Genomic DNA, 23,693 nt, shown 5'->3' on the forward strand with positions numbered 1-23,693 from the left:
CCATGTTAGTACTTGTGCATGGTGGCTTGCTTCTAATATGCTCAGAGCCATAAAACCACCATACAATGACCCACTGTATCCAGTGGGGATGCGAAAAAAATGGTGCATGCCAGGGACGCAGTTTATACCTGCATCTCACAGATCCTACAGGTGTGCTGTCACACAAGATCAATATGAAATACCTCTCATTTTACCCAGAAATTTTACTGGAGAACCAAAAGACCTCTCATAGTAGCAGTTTTGCAAGGCAGTGGCACTTTCCAACCTCTGAACTCAACAGGAACCCACAGTCCCTAACAGTTTGCCATTCGTAGTCAGATGTAACTGAGGATTTCTCTACAACGTGTGCCTGCACCCTACAGCTTCTGGCATTTCTGGGATATTTTAGCAGAAAGGTGGGCCTTTGATGTGACATCTGCTTTTTCTGCACCTGTCTGTGTGTTGTGCAGCCTTTGATATCTATAACTGTATGGAAATGCAGGATGTCTCTCCTGTCCTGACAATGTTACTGGGGCAGCAAACACTCCTCTATGTTACATGAGAAGGTGCCTGTGCCCGGTGAAGAGGTGCCTTTGGTACACAGTGTAAGGAAGTCAGCACACAAATCAGAAATGAAAGCACTCTTAGGGAAAGGCACCCTTGTCAGATCAAACCAGAGGAAAACTAAAAATATTTAAGTGTGCAGCACACACATCTCAGAGATGGGAAAATGCAGTCAGATAGCCAGAGAAATGGTATATGTTACCTAAATGTGACATATCAAACACTCATCTAGCATAGTGTGTATTGATAATTGAAAGGAAATATACTGTCAATTGTGAGTCACACCAGTCAGGCCCTACTTTTGCTTTGACTATTAACAAGCAATGAGTTAATTCCTGCCATGTTATCTGGCATAAAGATTCACAATATAACTTACCCTTACAAAAAAGACAGCATGCTTTCACCTCCTTTCTTAATGTCAGGATATCCGAGAACTGTAAGCTAAACCATATGATCAATAATTGCCTAAATGGAATAAAAATAAAGCCAGAAAAAATGACAATCTGCTTCAAAAGTTTCCATGAAAACATCTCACACAAAACTGAAAAAAAATTATTCAGAGTTTTTTGAGTGGGAGACAATTTTCCCAAAATACCGCAGTTTTACAGTGATTTTGCTCATGGAGAAACAGAAGTTCAGCAAAAAAATATGTTTTTCACAAATTTCAACCATTACCTCATCTCCATTGACTGCATAAATGGGCACATGTTTCATACAGCCCTGTTACCTGGTGTCCAAATGGAGGCCACCACAACCCCGGGGTTGCTGAGTAGCTGAAAGCCAACACAGCCTCATGCAGTATCCCTGACTCAGCTTTGAGCTCACGCATGGCAGGAGTGTAACTGTGGCAGCACAGCAGCTGGGAAGGGACCACACATCAGCTTTGCAGCTGATGCTGATGCCCATGTTACACTGTCACCATCGCTGTTCCTGGTCCCATGGTCACTACATACCAAAGAGGTAAGAGCTTCACTTCTAAAACTGCTGTGATGAGGGAGCTTAAGGTCAGTTGAGATCTGGCTGGACCAACCACCCAAACACCCTCTTTGGAGGGACTGAGTGTGTTAGCTGAAATCCTCTGCTGGGATAAATGGCTGAATCTCCATTGATGTCAGGGAGATTAAGCCACTCACACCAGCTGAACAGCCAGCCTGCTGAGAGCACATCACTGTGCTCCCAGTCACAGCTCGAACAAGCAGCTTTGTATGCACCAGCTGCACAGAGATCCAGCAAAAAACATTTTCCCTGCCCGGGCAGAGGAATCCGAGCTGAGGTCATCGCAGTGGGAAGTTTTCCTTTGCATATCTTCAGGTCCACATGAAAGAGCATCATTACCTGTTGCTTTATAGACTGATCATAGAGAGAGCTCTATATTGCAAATAGAAGGTGTGAGCATCATTTCCTTTGAAGTCTAAGCCAGGACTCTAGACTCTGACAGCAGAAATATCAGGAGCATCATTAGTAACTTTCTTGTTTCTTCAGCACACAGTTGAAAGGCTGCTGTCATGGCAATTTTAAAACATCTGCTTTGAAATTATTTTAGATAATTTTTTTTGCAATTAACCTTGTAGTTTTCCACATGCTTTGTTTGCAGCTGAAACAGTGTAGCTTTCTCTATATTTAAGTTCCTTATATTTATTTTCGTATATTTAATTTTATAACACTGACCTGAGTTTGGTTTAACAAAGTAAAAGTCAAATGCCTCAAAACAGTGAGATAATGAGATGACTAGACCGACAGATAGACAGACAGATAGACATGTTTTATCTTCTTATAGCTTAGCAAATCAAAAGCTGATTGATTTGTCTTCTTTACTTCACATTGCTTGTACCTCCTATTCAAGTGAGTAACCTTTTTTTCCAGTTTGTTTTGAAGACAATACCACAGAGCAGTCTGAGCATCCAAAATAGAACTGCATCCTTCAACAGGTGCCAGCCAAGTAAAATCTTTGACCATTCTTCCCAAAACAATGTAAAAATGTTGACAATTTTAAAGTATGGTGGAACTGTTCAAGATGTAGGATTCTTCTGAGTGCAGATAAACTTTCTGAACTCTGGCCTATTTATGTGTTAATAATGAATGTGGGTAGCCAAAAAACAATCTGACTCTGTCAGTTCATGAAAAGGAAAAACTTCTGTGTTCAGGTTTTGTCATGATAGAAAAAGACAGAGACATGCTTTACAAACCACCATAATGTTATGTCAGCTACAGGGGACGGTGTGCAGGAAATGGGAGATACTTATTGCAACCAGTGATGCTTTTCCTTAAAATCCGGTGTACATTCCAGATGGCTTCAATTATCTGGGTGTCAGCAATAATACAATATTTCTTTAGCACTTAATAAAAGTAGTTCTTTGTATTTTTAATCAGAACTGTATTTCTGGAGAATGCTTCATGGGTAGGCAAACGTATGAAATCAGATGGCTCCTTGTGAATTACTTCAGTCTGTGGGGAGGGACAGAAATCTGCAGGAAATCCCTGCTCTTCTGCCCCTGCCTCCCTGCATGGCTTGTGTTCCTTCCACGGCTTCTCTGCAGCCTGAGAGTAGCCTTCAGTTCAGTGATGCTGAAGGAGACAGAAGAGAGGTCAAGCCCAGATCCACCTTGTTAATGCTGTGTCAGGGTCCATTTCGGCAAAGGAAAAAGCTGGGCTGAGCTCTTGATGCTCTTGGTTGCACCAGCACAGAGGAGAAGGCTGGATTCAGCCTGTCTCTCTCATGTACACACACAAAGCTGGATGATATGGAGGTGGGGAACATCTTACCTTCATTGCAAGTCCCCCTTCCAGCATGCGACTGGCAATACTCTCCTTTTCTTAGGAAGTCGTTCACCTTCCTGCAGGAACAACTTCCACCATTAGAGAATGTTTGATTATTCTTACACACCTCCATCCTGTGGCTCAAAAAAGCAAATAAATAAGCGATGACAGAAAAAACAGCAATAGCTAGGTCATGCAGTAAGGGCTTCACTGATCACAGAAATCAGGGCTGAATGGCAGACCTCTGCCACCCCATCAGAGCTCTTCCAGAAAAATAAACTTAATAACCAGTGTTTCATAACAATAATAGTAATAAAAGTCACGGCAGGGAATTCTGCTTCCACCTGTGCAGAGCCTGACCTAAGCTCCCCGAATCCATGGCAATACCTACACCAATCCAATCCAACAGGCTTTGAGTCTGCACTAGAAGAAGCAGGAGAAAAAAGAGCAAAGGCTGCCTCTGATGGGGCAAAGGTAGGACCGTGGCATTTCTTCCCAGGGAAGCCTCTCCTTTGTACCTGGGCAGGAAAATATCACTATGGGAAAACTACATACAGGTATATTAAAGACATGTCCTGAACTGCCTTCCATATCCCAGCCCCAGCCCAAGCAGCTGCTTCCCCACAGCTGTGCAGCCCCACACAGGACTCCTACTCTTCAGGTTGCCAATGTGGTGTTTAACGAGAAAAACGAAAGGTCATTTTTAATTTACTAGAGCATTTTGTTTTTCTAAAATCAGAGTCCTGTCTAGATTTCATGTTAGAAGAGATGGGTAAAAAAATCCTGCAGCCATACTGAGTAAAAGGAGGAGGTTTTTGGATTTTGTCTTTTTTTTTTTTCTTTTTAAATAAAGCAAAGTTTATAAAAACCTGACAGGAGTGTGTCTTCATAAGGGAAAGCTTGTCATCTGTATTATATCTGCTGGCAACAGGCACTAGATGTCCTTTCTGAAACATAAGCCTTTCACTTGCAGGCACAGCACTGAAGTATTTCTCTTGTGAAACTTGAGTAAAAAGCCAGAGGTGGATGCAGCTAATTGTATTGGGAGAGGCTGTTAAAATAATCACTTGTTTCCATCTTTATTGCTTATACCACAGCAACACACCTTGGGCCAGGCCCTTCCTTTACAGCACCATCAGAGGGAGGCTGTGATCTTTCAGAGCAGAGAAGATGACTTTTATTTCCTTGAAAAGGCAATGTTTTGTCCCTTTGAAAGTGATCTTTTTATTTAATGATTTCTGCAGAGTCCCTTAATGATATTCATTATTTAGGGTGTGCAAGAAAAACTCTTCATATTTTAACTCAATTTCTCTTTTAACAAGAATGACTAAAAGTTCTTACTCCAGGCTACTGGAAACAACAAAGATTTTAAAGTAAGGGTAAACAACAATAAGAAAAAAACAAACAAACAAACAATAAACCACAACAATCCACACAGGAAGAAACCCAGAGAGTTTTCTGAGAAATTGTTGTTGAGAAATTGCAGGGATCTTGAAGGAGGCAGAGAAAATGTAATATTAACTGAAGGACAATGTCTGGGGAATGAGAAGAAGCAGGACTCCTCCACATGCGGTAGTCCCAAGGGATACCCAGTGTGCAGAGCATATAGGTAATGCTGATGTTTGTCAATGCTACTGTCAAATCTTGAACTTAGTTGGCTCGATTTGACCTATTCACTCTTAATTAATTTCACTCAACAGCAAGAATTAACTTCTGGTGGTTCAGTTTGTCAGGCATCAGTGTGAAAGTGGGTCAGACAGTTGGTCATCTGTGGGTCTCTTCTTTTTGTCTACAAAGGCTTTGGGCATCTTAAAACAGGCATTGCTAAGCCCAAGTCTGGAACAGTCCCACCTGCAAAGCACAGTGCTGAGTAGCAGGACAGCTTGGGTTGTGTCATGGAGCATAAGGCTGCTAAGCTGGGCAAGGACATATCATAGAATCATAGAATGTCCTGAGTTGGAAGGGACCCACAAGGATCATTGAGCCCAACTCCCGTCCCTGCATATGACAACCCCACAGTTCACACCATGAATCTGAGGGAGGTGTCCAGTCTCTTCTTGAACACTTTCAGGCTTGAGGCCGTGACACCTCCCTGGGGAGCCAGTTCCACTGCTCCACCACCCCCATGATGGGCACCTGCTGATGTAGCACCTAGCACAGGGAGCTGCTCTCAGTGGGGAGTCACTGCCTCTGCCCCGTGTCTGTGCTGTATAAAACACAGAAGAGGGCTTCAGAGCAGGCCCTGGGAAATAATGAATCCTTCTCCCTGCTGGTGGACCTCACTAACAGAAATAGGCTCTGAGTTTGGATAGTCTTGGGCAGAGGACATAGCTGAACTAATTCTGTCATTTCTGGGTGAGCACTCTGACCGCACGTGGTATTATAAAAGAGGGAGCAGGTGAAGGCATCTTACTTTCCTGTTACATTTGGAGGGAAAGCGGCAGCCATAACCACATTTTGTACAGAGCCTGGTTGAGTGTTGAACCTAAAGATTAAAGGAACCTCATGTGTTTGATACTCACTAGGAGTTATATGCCTGAGGAGTGAAGATGAAGATGAGCAAAGGTTCTGGTCAAGGTTTTGGGCCAGCTGCTTCAATTCCACCTTGGGTGGGTGCTTGGATGTCTTGTTGGGTACTTACTTACAGCATCAGATTTGGCTCCCTCATGGCTCTGCTTGCATTCCCCCACCTGCAGAAGAGGGAAGAAGGGAGTTCCAGGGGCCGAAGGCTGATGGTTGGTACTAACAGGGAGCGGGCCAACCAACACTCCAGACAATGACCAGAATAAACAAAAACAATGCCCAGCCTTCACAGAAGGGTCTGGCAGCTGGTTACAATAGTGTCTGAGTTTTATAGTACTTTGATTCCCACTGAGGAATGAGGGCTTTTTTGTGCCAGTCACTGCCCAGCAAGTTTGATGAGAGCCACAGCATGTCTCAGAAATGTGAGGCTAAATGCAATAGGTGAAGAGGAAAAGCCCTGTTCGGCTGGTAGGAAGATCGAAGAAAAAGTTTAAAAGCAAAATTTAGAGCAAAACAGGTGCCAGAGGTCCTGAAGGGTACTTGAGAGGTTTTCCTCAGGGAAATGAGTTTTGAGGAGAAATTTAAAAGGAACCCCTGATGATCTTGCACATATCTTGGTGGGGGAAATGGCTAGGCAAAACCACTTGGGTGCTGGCTAAGCTGCAAACTGTGTTTGTTCATTCAGATACATGTTTTCAGAAATTGCAGACAATTTTATGTGTCATGCTTTGTCCTACTCACTTTTTCTGCTGGTATCAGGCAGGCATTTAGCATTCATTCTCCAAAAGCAAAAAACTCCAACTGGCTCATGGTGGGTACTCAAAATCACTGGTCACTTATAAAAACACAGGTGTAAATGTGGTTGGAAGGGATCCTAGTGAGAAAAAAAACCCATTTAGTACTGCTTTTAGGCTTATCTCAGCATCCATCAGAAATTCTTTGGAATTATCAAAACTTCTCAGTCTGACCACAGACTGTTTTCTGTGTGTCACTGTACTTTCAAGTTAGCTTGGTTTTGGTCACATTATAAATGGATAAAGTATAGTTATTTTAATGAAAACAGTTAGCATGCCTAAGTCTCTCACACAATCTTCCTGACCAGGTTTTCATCTATTTTTGCATTTTCTTCTGTCACTGTCACCTCCATTACTCTTACTGAGAATGGAATGCCTTTCTAAGAATCCATGTAACAGCAACAAGATTCTGGATATTACTGTGAGACAGACAGACAAAAGCGAATAGGGAAAGACGCTTTAATGCCACAGTATGACAAAATCTCCCTAAAATTCCACTTTCTTGTAACTTTCTGGTAGTGGTGACAATCCAAATGGGTACCAGATGTATCCTTTCCAGAAGTATACATTCCAAGACGCATTTGACAGAAAAACCCCAAATAATAGGTTTATCAAGATCTTAATTTGATTCATAAGCAAAAGTGTTTAAAACAAACAAATAAAGCAAAGCAAAACAAAACAAACCAACTAACCAACCAAATAAATAGAAACACCACAACTCACTTGTACTCATATGCAGGAGTAAACAAACTGCTGTACAAAGTACCCTATGTTTCTTCCTTTGAACTGTGGTAGCACCCAGAAGGCCTTACCACAAATCCGTGTTGTACAGACATGCAATCATGATCTTCCTGTAATTGATAAGAAAGTAGTGACAGGCTTCACTGGAGTGTGGATTTTGAGTGTATGCTGTTCCCTGGGAGTTCCTTCACTTCATCCACTAAAGATGTCTTTACTTTTTCAGACTTACATGCGACCTCCAACCTTCTGTTAACAGTTTTCAAATATAACAGTTCACACAATTTTTCAGCTTCAGAAACAGTCATTTCTTCACACTGAACTGCTGAGGGATAAAATCAAAGTTCAGATAGAATGTAATGATAACTTGGAAATCGTCCCCCTGAATGAATATCTCTTTGTTATAATAAAAATAAATAGGACTGTCAATGCACAGAAATTGTGTGGCATTGCCTTCCCAGAGTAAGTAAACATTTTATTCCAAAATAAATCACAATATTTTGAAACAATCATCCTCACTAGAATTTTTCCTGAATACAAGATAAATCACTTGGAATAAACCCACCACAAATCATGGGACACAATGAAGAGTAACCTGGAATAACTTCTGACAGTGCTAATGTATAATTTTGGAAAAGCAAAACAGTCTTCTCTTGGAAATGAGATCTATAGGTTTTGACTCTCTCTATATATCAGGTAGTTTTGAGCTGAGCCATGCTCTGATGAGCTAGAAAGCCGGGTAAATGTTATTTTGAACCCATTAAACCCATTCTACTTTTTTGGCCTACCACACCACAGTCATCAATAAGGCAATAAGGTCCACACACTCAAATTTGTCCACAGTGAAAGGGCCTATTTTAGAAGGGTAAATTTTAGTGTACTGGAGATGAAGACCATAGAGGATTCTAGGAGCTTACTAGCTAGAAACAAAAAACCCAATGTGGTCTGAAGGTTTGTTTAAATTGACTAGCAACTCTTTATCCCAAACCAATAAGCCTGAAGTAGCATTTGCTAATTAGCAAGCGGGTGTCTTAGCTGATTTACTTTCACTGGGTCCATAGTGTAACCATTGCAAATGATCCTGTGACTTTCTTATGCCATGAGAATGGGTTTATAGAGTTTACATTAGAACACTGAACAGCTGATTGTGACGAACAGCCCAACATAGTCCACTCATTTTATAAATATTGCAAGTGGGGTTCTAAAAACCTCCCCATTAGCTCTTTTCTTTTGCGAAGCAGTTTCATCAGAATGAGACTAACACAAACAAGAGTTTCCACTAAGGGAGGGGGGCTATCAATATCTGAGTAGTAGGTGGTCTGGGAACAGGCCTCTTTTCTGTGTTATCTAATGAATGAACCAATTTGCTTTCTGCTTCAGAGAAAAAATTAGAAGAGGATTTCATCACACTTAATCAATATTAGTCAATATTAGTCTGCCTTGGAGAAGCTAGCAGGCAATTAAAGCACACACACCTCCCACTCTAATTCTATACTCATAAAGATCAAGACAAATTACCATTAATGATCAGCTTTCCCCCATTTGAACACCATGGTCTACCCTTGGCAGAAATGAGCTGCTTCAGGCAACAAAACTGATATCAGAGATCAGCCACTGCATTGTCTCAACAGCTGCTGACAGTGTCTAGTTGCTTGCAGGATGATGTATTAGCATCTGGTACATGCCCTCTGAGATAAGGAGTGCTACATATTATTTGGGAAATTGGATTCCAACAAATACCTTTGTTTCTGCAATTTCAGCAGAGCTCTTCACAAGTGTGAACTCTGATCCAACTACTTTGTGCAAAGTGCCAAAAAAAGCATGACAGAAGAGACTGGAAGACAGCATAATTCAAATTCTTTGGTTGTGATGCCTGTACTGTAGACCTGAAAGAGATGTGTTGAGATTTCACTGGTGTGGATAAAGGCTGCCTAATCTCTTTGCACAGTGTAGAACTGTTCACACACTTTTTGCTGGCATTTCAGTGGTACTCTTTTTTTTCTGCAATCCCAAATGTCCAAGCCTGTGAAAAGCACATTATCCCATACTGAAGTGAAGTTTGGCTTTGAGAAAAAATGGCAGTCTAGAATATAAACCAATATATAGGTAGAAAAAACACAGGAAAATCCATCTATTAACATTTCTTTTTGTATCCTGTGAATGTATTTTGCTCTAGTAAGAGTATATTCTGCAACTTGTTCTACCAGTTTCTTTACTCACCTTTCAAGTAGCCATAAAAAAATATAACTTTTTTGTTTTTTTCTGCAGAATATTTCATCAATCTGGTGTTGAATAGGTCTTAACTTGTCTTTAAGAAGCACTCAAGTTTATTTAAGTCCTCACTGAGCACTGTACCACATCCTCCTCACTGACCCACGTTCCTTTCCCCTTCTCCCACTACAGACACAACTAATTAATAGTGAGGAATTGATGTCACTGTCTGTTGCTGCTTACAGAGTAAGGTACTCTGGAATGTATAACATTTTTTACAGTGTCTTTGTATCATTCCTTATGGGTCTGATCTGTGTGGTTTGCTACAATCTAGGTAAGCCTTTGTGTTAATCCCACTTGCAAGTATTAGCAGCCTCCAATATAACGAGACCATTTCATTCAGTGAGGTTTGGGGTCTTCATAGAAAAGCCAGTGATGAAGCACGTGAGGGATTTCTATACAGATGACGCCTTTCTTTGATAAGCACTTTTTCTGATCTCAAAAAAAAATGCTGTGGGCCTCCTGATCATTCTTCTTCCCAATCATATCAATATCCAACAGAGCCAGCACAATTCTAACCACTGTATTATAAGTGCTCTGCTATAATTAATCTTTTTGTTGCACTCCTTCCTGAGTGATTTCCTTTCTAACTAGATATTTCAAAGAGAGGAAGAAAAATGAGCTTTGAGTTGCAGCTACATTGCTGGCTTTATGAAGATACATAGTACAGCTGAGCAAACGAATTCTCCAAACTTGAACAGCCTTCCTTGAAACCACAGCTATCAAGCACACACTGTTCAAAACAAAATGATAAATTTTAAGCAAAGAAGAAAACCCACCTCTTTTAAGTCTTATAAGCTAATTATTTCATGCTCAACCACATGCATTCATTCTATTCCCATTTGCTATCAAGAAAAGAGGGAAACAGTTTAGAAAAAGGCTACTGAATTTGATGTCAAGAGTAAAATACCCTTCCTGCATCTGTTCTCTCTTGGTGACTCCCTAGGGGCTGTTTTTTATTATACTGTGCACTGCAAATCTGTCAGTGACACAACAAAAATCAGGGTTCCAGTAGTACTAGGCATTGTCTGAACACCCTGGAAAGTGCTCCAAAATGGTTGTAAAATCAGGACCGCCCAACCTGCAGAATGCCTTTGGAAGAGTTCCACAAAACTTTAAATTAATTAAAGGGCATGAGAAGGGACCTTCCAGCGAAATCAGAGACCCACATTTGGTTGAGCTATAGACCCAGCACCAGACTAGCTTTGGCTATTTTGTCTCACAAGATTTTGCAGAGCCAGGCAAAGTAGATTTCCTCTCCCTAGCATGGGATCCACTACATGGGTCTTAATCCGACAGATCCACAAATTCAAATCTTTTGTCTCTTGTTTAACCCTGTCCCCTTCCCAAGGATCTGTATGTAGAGTTGCATTCTGTTGTTCTTGCTTTGTTCTTCACCTTTTTTCAGTTTTCCTTTTATTCCTTGCTCAGGAAAAGCTATGACATCTTAGTAATGACATCTTAGTAATGACATCTTAGGCCTAGATTATTCACAGATGTTGCACATCTTTATCTCAGGGACAGAAGTGCTAGCTGAAGCAGCTACAACCTTCAGCTTTTTGTTACTGTTCCCACAGCTGAGACATTGTTCTGGTGACTGTGAATAGTTCCAGGCTGTTTTATTGCAAAGTTGCCAATGGGTGATCCTCTGGGCTTGGGGTCCTTTGGATTTGGTTGGCGGCGGGGAGGACTATCAGCTGGGGATTCTTTGAGTTCCACCAGGTATCTCAGGCATCTCGTTATAGTCGAACATGTGCACAAATGGACCAGATATTCTGCTTGCATTTTTTTGCATATGTGACTCATACAGTTTGAATTTTTCCACACAGACCCACTTGACTTATGACAAAAAAATTATTCCAAACTGAGATTGCTCTGTGTTCACAGCAAAAGGCTCCACTGAGCTTGCTTTGTGGCGTGAATCAAAATTCAACTAGATCAGAGTTTCATTCTTTGTCTCTTTTATGTGTGTGTATCTGTAATACAGTAGGACGGGGCTGCCATTTGTGCTTCAACTACATGTGGTTGCATATCCAACCTTCTACAAGGATAGCTCCCTACTCTTTCATGAGAGGTCATGCTGCCTACCGTTCTACCTTTGTGCCAAAAGAAATAGATGAGACAAGTGTTGTATCAAAAGTTCGTCAAAGCAAGATAGCACAGGGTAGAAATACCAGCTTGTTTGGGTTTATTTTTCTCTGAAATGACCTTATCATGGTAATCTTTCACTCTCAAGCACCTATGATTATTATGACTGTCCTGGGTCAGAGGAGTAAATCTACTGTACCCATGTGTTGTCAGCTGCTATTTTTTCTCTTTCACCTAGAAAGTTTATTTTATTCTTGCCCTCCAGGGACAAGTTTTCTCCTGTTGTTTTCACAGTGCTGAAGCCCATTTTCTTCAAGATGTTTTCTCCCCTTATGTCAATTATAAAATGTTTGCTGTACAGTCAGGAAAATGTAGTTCCATTTTTTGTTGTCCAATTCCTTGGCTTCTAGGGGGAAGGGACAAAATATATATTTGGATTAACCAGATCCTCAGAGTTTTGCTCATTTTCATCTTTCAGTACAGTGATTTTATTTCTTATTCCTTCTTTTTCCTATCTAAAATCAAAATTCAGGGGGGCTGGAGGAGTTAGTGTGCCAAGCTTGTCAGCTGAAGTAATTCATCACAACTCTATACAGCCCAAAGTACTAGTCCAGCTTGCACCAACAGTGCAGCTAGTTTGTCAAACAAATTTTCTCATTATTATCCTATTTTTCTAGCACCACTGTTAAATCCTTGTTTTATATGAGTTTCCTATTTTCTTCTGGCAGCACCCACTGTTCATTAGAAATTTTTGAATACAGAGGAGGAATGTTTTTGTTTTTTTTCAAAAACCCCTGCTAAACAAGTGCCAATACATATAGTTCAGAAACTCTGTATTTATTTTTAAATAAGAAGTTATTATATCACTAAGTAGTGTATCCGAAGCTATCATTTCTAAATAACTTAAATTTTGTGTTTTGTAAAACATAAAGAATTAATATTTTAAGACTGTTGAGACCTCATTGCAGTCAGTGTTCAGAGGCTTTGCAAACAAACGGTTGAAGTTGTATAAAGTAAGACTATTGTAATAATTGTATTGTATTGTAATGTATAGTAGCTGTCAGATGTGTGATAGAAATTCGTTTTGTGGCTTTTTATTGACTGGTGTGTGTACTGTTGCTTGTTTTAATTATTGATTGTGACCCCCAGACTTCAGATTTGTCCAGGAAAAATGCTTGATATGCAGACATTTGATGTCAGGGGAAAGGCATAATACCCAAATACAGCATAATTATTCCTTACATGTAGCCTTTGAATCATAGAATCATTTAGGTTGGAAAAGACCTTTAAGATCATTGAGTCCAATCACAAACCTAACACTGCCAAGTCTGCCACCAAACCATGTCCCTAAAAACCTCATCCACGCATCTTTTGAACACCTCCAGGGATGGTGACTCAACCACTTCCCTGGGCAGCCTGTTCCAATGCCTGACAATCCTTTCCATGAAGAAATGTTTCCTAATATCCAAACTAAACCTCCCCTGGAGCAACTTGAGGCCATTTCCTCTCATCCTGTTGCTTGCTACTTGGGAGAAGAGACTAATCCCCTCCATGCTGCAACCTCCTTTCAGGTGGTTGCAGAGAGTGATAAGGTCTCCCCTCAGCCTCCTTTTCTCCAGGCTAAACAACCCCAGTTCTCTTAGCCGCTCCTCATCAGACTTGTGCTCCAGACCCTTCACCAACATTGTTGCCCTTCTCTGAACTCACTCCAGCACCTCAATGTCTTTCTTATAGTGAGAGACCCAAAACTGAACACAGTATTCAAGATGTAGCCTCACTAGAACTGAGTGCAGGGGAACAATCCCTTCCCTAGTTCTGTTGGCCACACTATTCTTGCTACAAGCCAGGATGGCTTGTAGCAGCGCTGGCTTTCTTGGCCACCTGAGCACACTGCTGGCTCATGTTCAGCCAGCTGTCAATCAACACCCACAGGTCCTTTTCCACCAGACAGCTTTCCAGCCACTCTTCCCCGAGCCTGTAGCTTTGCATGGAGTTGTTTTGACCCAAATGCAGGACCCAGCACTTGGTCTTGCTGAACCTCATACCATTTGCCTTTGCCCAACGATCCAGTTGGTCCAGATCCCTCTGCAGAGCCTTTCTACCCTCCAGCAGATCAACACTCCCACCCAGTTTGGTGTCATCTGCAAACTCACTGAGGGTGCACTCAATCTTCTCATCCAGATCATTGATAAAGATATTAAACAGAACTGGACCTAATACCAAGTCCTGGGGAACACCACTCATGACCAACCACCAACTGGATTTGTCTTCATTCACCACAACTCTTTGGGCCTGGCCATTCAGCCAGTTCTTCACTCAGCAAAGAGAATGTCTCTTCAGGCTATAAGTAGCCAGTTTTTCCAGGAGAATGCTGTGGGAAACAATGTCAAAGGCTTTACTGAAGTCTAAGTTGAAAACATCCACAAGCTTTTCCTCATCCACTAAGTGGGTCACCTTGTCATAGAAGGGGATCAGGTTTGTCAAGCAGGACTTGCCTTTCATAAACCCATGCTGGCTGGGTCTGATCACTTGACTATCCTGTATGTGCTTTGTGATCATGGTCAAGATGATCTCCTCTGTAAACTAAAAAGCTCTACCCTAAAATTCATATATGCAGACACCACTGATGGAGGCCTAATCCTGTACTGACCTCAGTGTAGACATTTGTCTCTGTCAGTACAGATCTTCTCTTAAGCTAGAGATGTGAAATGGGCTTTGTTATTGTAAGACAGAGAAAAGACCTGCTTTGTTAATTTCATCCTGTGTGAAAGCTGCAGATTGATTTATTTCATCTACAATAAACATCAACCAGACTTTCAATTGGGTCCACTCAGAGGACATGAAATACTCATCTATAGTTTTAGTTTAAGATTTTAAAATTATTTTCATCTCCTTGTAGCCCATAAAAAAAGATTCTATTGATATTGTCACATTCCCACACTTTGTGCTTTGCATGATGTGATGTGCTGTGATTGACCTGACCTGAGAACATATTACTCAAAGCCAGGGGAAAAAATACAGTCACAAACACTACTAAGACAAGAGAAAAACCCACCTTGTTCCAAAGCAGCAGCTCAGTGCTGCCCAGGCTGGTAAGATGCACTACACAGGGCTCTGTGCACATCTGCTTGCTGGGAATCTGCTGGGGTGGGCACAACCGAACTCTGGACTGGCTGTAGAGATGAGTGCCCTTCCCTCCGCCTGAATAGCTGCAGTTCTTCTAAGGACAGGAGCGGGGAAGGGACAGGTTCATATTCAGGCTGCTCTATCTCATTCAGTGGATCCAGCTGGTGAAGTTAAATCTCTTGGCAAACTTCAATCCCTGTCACAAAAGCTGTCCGCTACTGTGCCCACTTGTCCTGCTTATAAGAATTCTCTGGTGTTAGTCTGGCAGCACAAGCCAGGGCAAAAGGAGAACTGAGGAAGAAATAGGAGTCACATACTCAAAGGAGCAACATTTTAAGGACATGGCCAATATTACTGAGGGTATATCAAGAGGCAGTGACTCTGAATACATCTGAGCAGCTTGCAAAGGGTGGCACTGAGGCTGGAATGGGGTTGACACAGGGCTGGTGGAGAGGAAGTCAGGCTGCAAAAGACAGCAATGTTTCAATTAACTATTGAAGGTGAAGGGACCATGAGAGGAGCCTGCAGCCAGTCATGGTTGGATCCTGGAACATGGAAGGAGTGCAAATGCATTTTGCACTGAGGGGAAGCAGAGGAAAGTGCAAGTGAATAAGAAAAGCAGAAAAGGGAAACAGAATGGATACAGGACAGACCAAGAAATGAAGCAGGTTGTGGCAAACTGAGGGTGAATCAGAAAATTAGACAGATCTATAACAAAGAAGGAAGCAAAAAGTTGTCAGGGAGGAAGATATTCTAAGTTTTCCTTGGGAAAAAAAATAAAAATAAAAGGTTTAAAAAAATCCATCTGAGGCTGTTTCTTTTCCATGTCTTAGAAGCTGGAGTTGGCCAAGTAGTAGAATCAGTTCCACCTAAATGAACCTGTTGTAGTAGAGTCTTTCTCTGGAGGCCCTCAAAGACTCATATTTTTCCATTGACAATGCAGCTAACTAAAGCACTTATATCAGAGGACTTTTTCACCAGGTCCTTATAGATAAATAAGACACTAGGTGGATGAATCTCATGCAGTGGTACTAAGGGAAGTGAACTGCCTCATTCGGACACAGTCACAAAAAATAGTCTATCCTTATGACAACATAGCTAAAGTTGTGAAATACCAAGGACTCAGCATCTTTTTGATCTCCTCATACTTCCTCAGAAAAGCTCCCTGTGGACCAGCAAAGCAGAACAAGGACAGACAGAGTTCTGCCTTGCCCCTCCATCCTGTACTTCTTTCCTCCCTGCAGTTTTGGTAACCGTGATGAGAAAGGGAATCAGATGGAAGATAGTCTAACATCCCTTTTCTGTTCCTTCCTCACAATGGCCAGGGACAGAGCTGTTACACTGTCTGGACAGGGTCATCTACTCATTGCGAGATTACAACACTGAATCATAATGGAGTGAATTTTACTCTGTTAGTAAGTGTTGAAGGAAGTACATCTAATTTCACATCACAGTAATAGAGCATTGGAAACCAAGATTTTAGATTTGCAAAAATATGAGATTGCTTTGGAATGGAAAAGCAGGTCAGGCCAGGTCATTCCAAATAAGTGCTGGGAAGACTGGGTCAGCAAATAAAATTGGTGTCAATATTGTAAAATACTGTAACTTCAGAGCAACTTGCAGCTGAATGCACTAAGATTTGTACTACTAAGTGTCAGAACAGAAGCATCCAGCTAATTATCATGCCCCATAATGAATACAGGCACTATTTTACTGAAATTGTGTGCTAATTAATATTATCTCTCTCTTTTGAACTCTATCTGGAGATTTTCCAGTAAATTTGCCAAATTTCTGCACAACCTTAAGACCCTGCTGCTGAATGCAGATCATTGTTATAAAACAGAATGAGAAGGGGTGTTTGCTGTAGGACAAAAACATTGCAATGGAAGTATGTGAGGACTTTCACAATCAACGTGCTTCCAGGACCATAACAGTTCCTGAAGAAAACACCTCCAATGTTTAGCCTGGACCACAGAAATGTGTGTCTTTGCTTTCAACAATGATAAGTTCAGCTCCAGCCTGAACTGAAGTGGGGACAGCACTGCCTTGTGATCCCATGGCTACATTACCTGCATTCAAACAACTGGTCTTAATGAAGGAGCAACAATCCCTTTAGCCTTTCACCTCCTTTTGTCCCGTCTCACCCCCTGCCACTGCTAAATCAGTAAATTCACATCCACTTGAAGGTTACTAGGCAAATAATACATATGCCCAGCCATGTTGAAAAGATCCTGTAGAAAGGGAAACACATTTTCATGCACATCAGGCAATTGGAGTCTTATTAACCCCATTACTTCTGAAGGCCACCCCTGGAACTGATACTGTTCACACAGCTCCCAATCCCCCACAGGGGGTCTCACTCAGGGGGTCTCTCCTCCCTGCAGCAGATGCTCTTAATATTTAGGCAACAAGATCCTTAGGAACCCTGAGGTGTACTCCGGCAGGAGTATATATCAGTGTAGTAAATTTGAGTGGAACTCAAATGACAGTTGGGATCAGTATTGTTTGCATCCCAGTAGCATTAGTAGCACACCACCTCCATGATGGTGGTATTGCTAGCGCAGGGTCTCTTTGCCCAATATAAAGTTGTGTCCTAGTTGCTGTTTGAGCACGTCTTGGATAGGTGGTTCTGGACTGAGCAGCTTTTTTTTTTTTTTATAAGCTCAGAACAACAGTGGAGAACAACAGTGATGTAGTTCTTAAGAACATGAAAACTGATGGTTATCACAGTCAAGGTATTGCCAAGCAGTGAAGGATTTTGAGGGTAAAGACAGTTCGCCAGTGATTGATTGATAAGGAATGAAAAGGAGGATGACTATCGAGAAAAAATGTGGCTGTAACAAGAATGTGGCTGTCACAGCAGTATTTACACGCACATAGGTGGAGCGCAAGGTCCCTGAGAGAAAGAGCACCCTCTCACAGTGTTAATTTGATTTTTTTCTTAGATACAAGCTACTTTTTCATGTGAAAGAGGAAAACTTCACCCACAAGAGAGCTGGGAAAAACTTACATCTTCATTTTAGGAAAGCAATTTGGAAGATTCAGGAATGAGTTCCAGACACAATTGATGCAATTTCTTTTTCTGTTTTACTTAACATAGTTTTATTGATTTTAATATATCATTAACAGAACTAATTGAGAGCACAAGGAGATGGGACTGGCTAATATAATTAAATTTTCTGTCAAAATCCATATACCTGCTCCAATCTCAGGTTCCATATTCCAGTGTATTTCCACTGGCAGACTACTCACTGCAAAGGTTCTGCTTTATCAACAGCAAAATGCTTTTGTGACTTGTCCTATCAGAACTGTGGAGACAAAAATACACAGACTTTAGTTTAACACAATGCCCAGATACAGTTTCAGTAGAGATACCAGGACAGACTAAAGGCAATGGAAGGGCAAGTTAAAACAAGTGCATTCTATGGGGCTGATCCTGTAACCATTCACCTATGAGTAACCTTGAAATGGATTTTGTGTGTATGAATGACAATTTGGCATGTCAGTCAGTGAAAGCTTTGGGGTTGGATTGTCTGTTCCACGTGCTGAAAAATGCAACAAAATAGTCCCTTTTTTTACAGTTTGGATGGCTCTATTTGTTACTGTATGAAATGACTGAGGCACTGCAATTGCAAATTTAATACCACAAAAATCAGGAGTCACATAACTTAGGAATGTAATACAAGTATCAGTGCAACTCTGATTTATCTATTGCACATATTAAAGCATCCAATCCAGCTTCCCAAAAAGCTCCAGAGTGCTTCATGGCCTTACCCTGTACCCTGAGCCTCACTCAGACTAATGTGAATGCATTAGCCCAGATCTGGAATCCCGCTGCAGGTTTCTCTCTGTGCTTATGCAAAGCACGATAACAGAGCAGAAATGTGGGAAGGAGAGGAACAGAATTAGCATCTATATTTCCAGTTGGGGAGCTAGCATCTGCATTTTCAGCTCCAGAGTGGAAGATGAACTAGCAGAGCCTGTCCCGGAGTGGATATAGAGTGCAGAGTCAACCCAGGTTTGGTCAGGAGCCATCAGCAGAGAAAGTCAGAAAGCAACTCTAACAGCCAAACCACCACTAGTCCTGTCTCTGCTCAGGCATGGGCCAGTTTGAAGTGGCTGATGTACTGTGGTCTGGAAGCCCTTGTTAGAGGAAATAGTCAATTTTTTATCCTTGAGAGGCTCTTTTCCACTATGGAGATCAAGGCATTATTTCTTTCAGCTTGCCTGTTGTCATTAAAACCAATTATCTTGTGCTTGTTTTCTATAAACCAGAGTGAACGTGCATCATTTAGCTCAAGACCCTCGAAAGGGTGGGATGGAAGGGAGTTATGCTCTGGGACTCTTCCACAGTTTACAAGGCATCTTTGTAATGATTAGCTTTCCCATTTTCAGACTCGACAGCCTCTCCTTGTTCACTGCAGTTGCTTCATGCTTACCTGCCTTTTCCTAGAAAAATTATTTGGAGGCCCTTCTTAACCTTGCCAGTGAATCAGAAGGCCTGCTGACCACATAGAGGCCCCTCTTGGCTACAAGATTTGGTTTGCACTGATCTCTTCCTCCAAATGAATGGCCAGGTATTTTGTTCACTTGTTTGCCAAGGCAGAAAACTTTCCTGAGCTCTCAGAAGTGTGAGAGGCCCTGGGTGCTGCAGTCTGTCATGGAAGCTCCTGAGTAGACAAAGAGCATTTCAGAAAAGTATTAAAAGGGTTAAAAACTCTGCAGCATCTTACCAATGGCATATATGCTTTAGTGGCTAAGTTATTACTTGCTTCTCTTGTTTTCCTGCTGCCTTGTAAAATCTTTACTGGCTGATTGTAAGTAGTGTAGGAATACTAGCATATCTACAATGGCAATAAAACATAAGTTGTCCTCATGTATGTCTGTTGTGATAGAGACAAGATGTGTTGAAGTAGCCTGACTCTGCTCTCGGTGGTACTGGCCCCTGTGCCACTGCCACTTCAGCTGAATTACTTACAGTCTACACCAGGGCACACAAAATCAGTCTCACCCCCCCCGCCACATCTTTTTCTCCCTTTTCTTTAACATTCAGAGGCAGTTTCTCATTTTTCCAATTTATTCCTTGCTAAAAGGCAAGAAAGTGCACAGGTTCTCTCTTCAGCTTTTTGATATCACTTGAATCTCTATGGGTGGAGGACAGATTTTCCACTTCAATAAGAGAAGGGATTAAGAAACTCGGATTTGGCAGACTAATGGAAAGAGATTAGAGAATTCAAATAATGGGTACAGGGGTTATAGCTCAGTTCTTGTAGCACATGAAAGTGCTTTAGAAAGAATCTGAGAGGTCAAAACATAAAATTACTTTCCACCATGTTGTTACTTTTCCCTGGCTTGTGGTAGAAAAGCACACCAGAGGATCATTTTCCCCTTCGACTTCAAGCAATATTGTTTCTCCCATTACAAAAGCACCACATAAAGTGTTGTGATATGCCATGTCTGATTCTGCGCTCTCTTGCATTTCTGAAAAGAAATCGCCAACTACAAGTGCAATAACTCTTAGAAGTTACAGTGTCATGGGATACGAGGAGTGGGAAGAAAGGCAGAGCCCATGTGTCAAAACCAACTTTGGAATAGAAAATACTCAACTTTCATTATTTGGTCAGGCACTCAGAAACAAGTCGCCTTCCTTTTTAACACAATACTGCTGCAAAGCATGATTTTAAATTGATTTGACATTATTATACTGCAGTAATCTTCCAAAATCCCAGCTAAATCAAATGCTTTCAGTGTACAACCTCTCATAGTCCCTTGTAGTTCTATTTTTTATAGTTCTCCAACTGCACTAATTTCCTCATCCTTCTCTAGAGAGATTTCCTTCTATATTTCCATACCATTTTTTACAATTACTTCAAAGTGCAGTAAAATAAAATAAGCATGGACGTCTGTGGGAAGATCAAAGACAACCTTCTTAATCGTTATTTTGTGTGCAGTTAAATCTTACAAAAAATACAATTCCAGAAAAGTCAGAAAATGTATCTCCACTGCAAGTCAGTACTCACTAAGCCTAGTGCCTGGTCACTGTGAAGGTTAAGGGGACTGTGTTGGAGACTAGAGGCAGAAACACGCCAAGGCACAACATGCAGTGCTCAACAACCACTTCAGCAAGTGAGGTGGAGTTATACTTATATGCACCAGTGTAACAGAGCACAGGAAAAGCCCCTCACCCTTGTTACAAACTGAAGGGGTTGTCAGGCATTGGAAGAGGCTGCCCAGAGAAGTGGTTGAAACATGTGTAGATGAGGTTCTTAGGTTTAGTGGTAGACTTGGCAGTGTTACGTTAACAGTTGGACTCAGTGATCTTAAAGGTCTTTTCCAACCTAAATGATTCCATGATTCTATGATTTCATGATGTAAAGAGCTGTGTAGAGGAAACCATTTGCAATGCACAGTAACATGTTTTTATTGGTCCAATAAAGCACAGGAAACATAGTAAATATTTTCAAGAGCCACCTACTGGCACTATATCTTCTATTTACATAAATACAGTGATTTTTCACTTCATAGAGCAGATGAAGGGCTCTAGAAATTGGATAAGCCTCTTCAGCTGTCTGGCCAACAGTTGAGCAAACTTCAAAGTTAGACATTAGACTATTTTGTGCACAGCACAGATCTCGCACCTTTCTCCTGAGCAGTTCAGAGACCTGCAAACATGAACTAAATATTTGTAAATCCGTGTGAAGCAGATGCAATCAGCAGAAGAGCATTCTCATTGCAAGCAGGACCCACCAAGGGCAGTAGCCACCAATTCTTGGTCCCACTGCAGATGTCACAATACATTTCTTGTGAATGCTTCAGCTCCTGGAGCCAAGAGATTGCATGAGAATATAAATTACACTTGGGAATAAAAGTAGTGTATGTGTTTGGTTCTGGAAGGTAGTGGTGGGAACCTGGGATTCCCACCTGCCTAGAAAGCAAAGCAGCAAGATGTAAGTAAGAGTCTTTTTTTTTTTTTTTGCTTTTAATCTCAGAAGCAGGTGAAGGGAAGAGTTGATTAATTAATTTGCATACTGAGGCTTGGCAGCATTGCAAGAGTTGAATGATGAGGCCAGCATCTCACAGGAGCTCTATGATGAAGCTTGCAGGAAATCCCAGACTTTCTTACTCTCAAAGTCCTGCCTGCAAATTGCTTTACTGATCAGTATATCTGATTTTTAGTAATGATACATACCGAATATGGGACTGGAACCTCAGGTTTGTTTTGTATTTTCTAGTTTTGGTATTAAAATTACTGTCACTTTATGTGAAATCCCTCTAAATTGCTATTTTCTTGTAGGGCTGAAATGCCTATAGTGTTGCAAGAAAGGATTTTATAGACTTTAAGAGAAAACAAAATTAATTTAATGACGTCAGAAAGTGACTCAATACAGCCATGAGTTTTTAGGACAAATTATGAGCCTTCTGTAAAAAATCTGACCAAGATTTATATTGCCTGCAAAACTCAGTAATGATATTGAGGCTAGGGTCTTATGAACTCATTTAGAAGAAATTATAAATCTAAATTACCACATCTGAGCATGAACCCTGCCATTTTCTCCAGACCAAAACAAAATTTATTATGAGAGTTATGAAACTTTGGACCCTATTATATATTAAAGAATCCTATTTATGACCACATATTTAAGGCTGAATTATTGTGCTTACTCTAAATACTGCTTTTGCAAGATTTATGACTGGGTCATTTTACAGCTTTCAGGTATGAAAATTGCCATTCATAACCAGAGTGCAGAAAAAAAATCCCCACTTTTTTTGAAACATAATCATTTGCATTTCTGAACTGGAGAGATGAAAAAATGCTGGTTTGTTTTTAGAAAATTATCAAACCTACTCTAAGATGTTGTGATCATGCTTAGCTTTAAACATAACTTTATTTTGAAAGCTATGATTTTACACATCCTCACTCCCTAAGGTATTTAAGGTCATTTTTCACAGTATTGTTCTTCAAATGTAAAGGTGTAAGAATTGTTTCCTATGAAAAGCAGTTGCTACATGCCTATAAAAAAAGAAAAAAAAGAAAAAGTAACATTCATAAAATTATTTTTTTGACAGCTGAAAAAGATTCTCATTTGAATACAAGTAATTTCAAATTTTGCCATTGCAATTTGGAACACAGTGCTGCTTAAGATCAAGAGAAAAGAGGGGGATTCTCATACCCTACCATCCAGGGCTACCAGCCATCAATACTTTAAAGAATTAATTAGGAGAAGTTTTCTTGATATCTGAGTCACATACCCCTGAACAAACCATAATTACTTGTCTCTATAGATGGAATAGACAGCCAGGATGTGGAAGCCCAGGATTGTAGCTGATCGAAATCATTCACTCCTGTCTTGAATTTAACTGCAGATGTGGACTTCATACATTCCCGTGGAACACCATGGTAGTTGGCTTTTAACCAGACCATGACTTCAGATGCGAGGTTTCTGAGAAGAGTAACTCATGGGTTTTATTTAGTATTTACTGCAGGTAAACATTTGGGTGAAAGAACCATTTCAGTCTTGCAGATTTGTGCCCTCCCTGTATCACAATTCAACTCTATGAAGTTTATCTGTTCTCCCATTGTGGACCTACACGATTATTTCGTGCTTCTCTTTACAGACAGCAAATCCTCTTGCAATCGGGGCATCTGGATTTTGTAGAGTGGAAATCTGGAGTTCATCAGTGCCTCAGCAGATTCACAGACCAACACCTTGAAGGCAACAAGCAACCACTGAACATGTTTGGGCTAGATTGATTTCCATCAACTGAAGATCTCACCTCAGGTACTTTGATGACATTTCTGGTCCCTTACTGTAGGATACTAACCACATTAATACCTGGAATGGTGCTGAGGAT

At 41.0% G+C, this 23,693-nt stretch overlaps 1 protein-coding gene across 2 annotated transcripts in view; it reads left to right on the top strand.

Moving 5' to 3' along the window:
* ST6GAL2 (ST6 beta-galactoside alpha-2,6-sialyltransferase 2) overlaps positions 1-23,693 on the top strand; it is a 178,078-nt gene that overhangs the window by 63,036 nt on the left and 91,349 nt on the right. For both annotated transcript variants that reach the window (XM_065060087.1, XM_065060061.1), the window contains one exon: positions 23,457-23,620. The gene's annotated coding sequence lies outside the window, so the exon portion shown is untranslated. The remainder of the gene's footprint in view (positions 1-23,456; positions 23,621-23,693) is intronic.

The sequence above is a fragment of the Columba livia genome, chromosome 1 (assembly GCF_036013475.1).
Source record: "Columba livia isolate bColLiv1 breed racing homer chromosome 1, bColLiv1.pat.W.v2, whole genome shotgun sequence".
Taxonomy (NCBI): Eukaryota; Metazoa; Chordata; class Aves; order Columbiformes; family Columbidae; genus Columba; species Columba livia.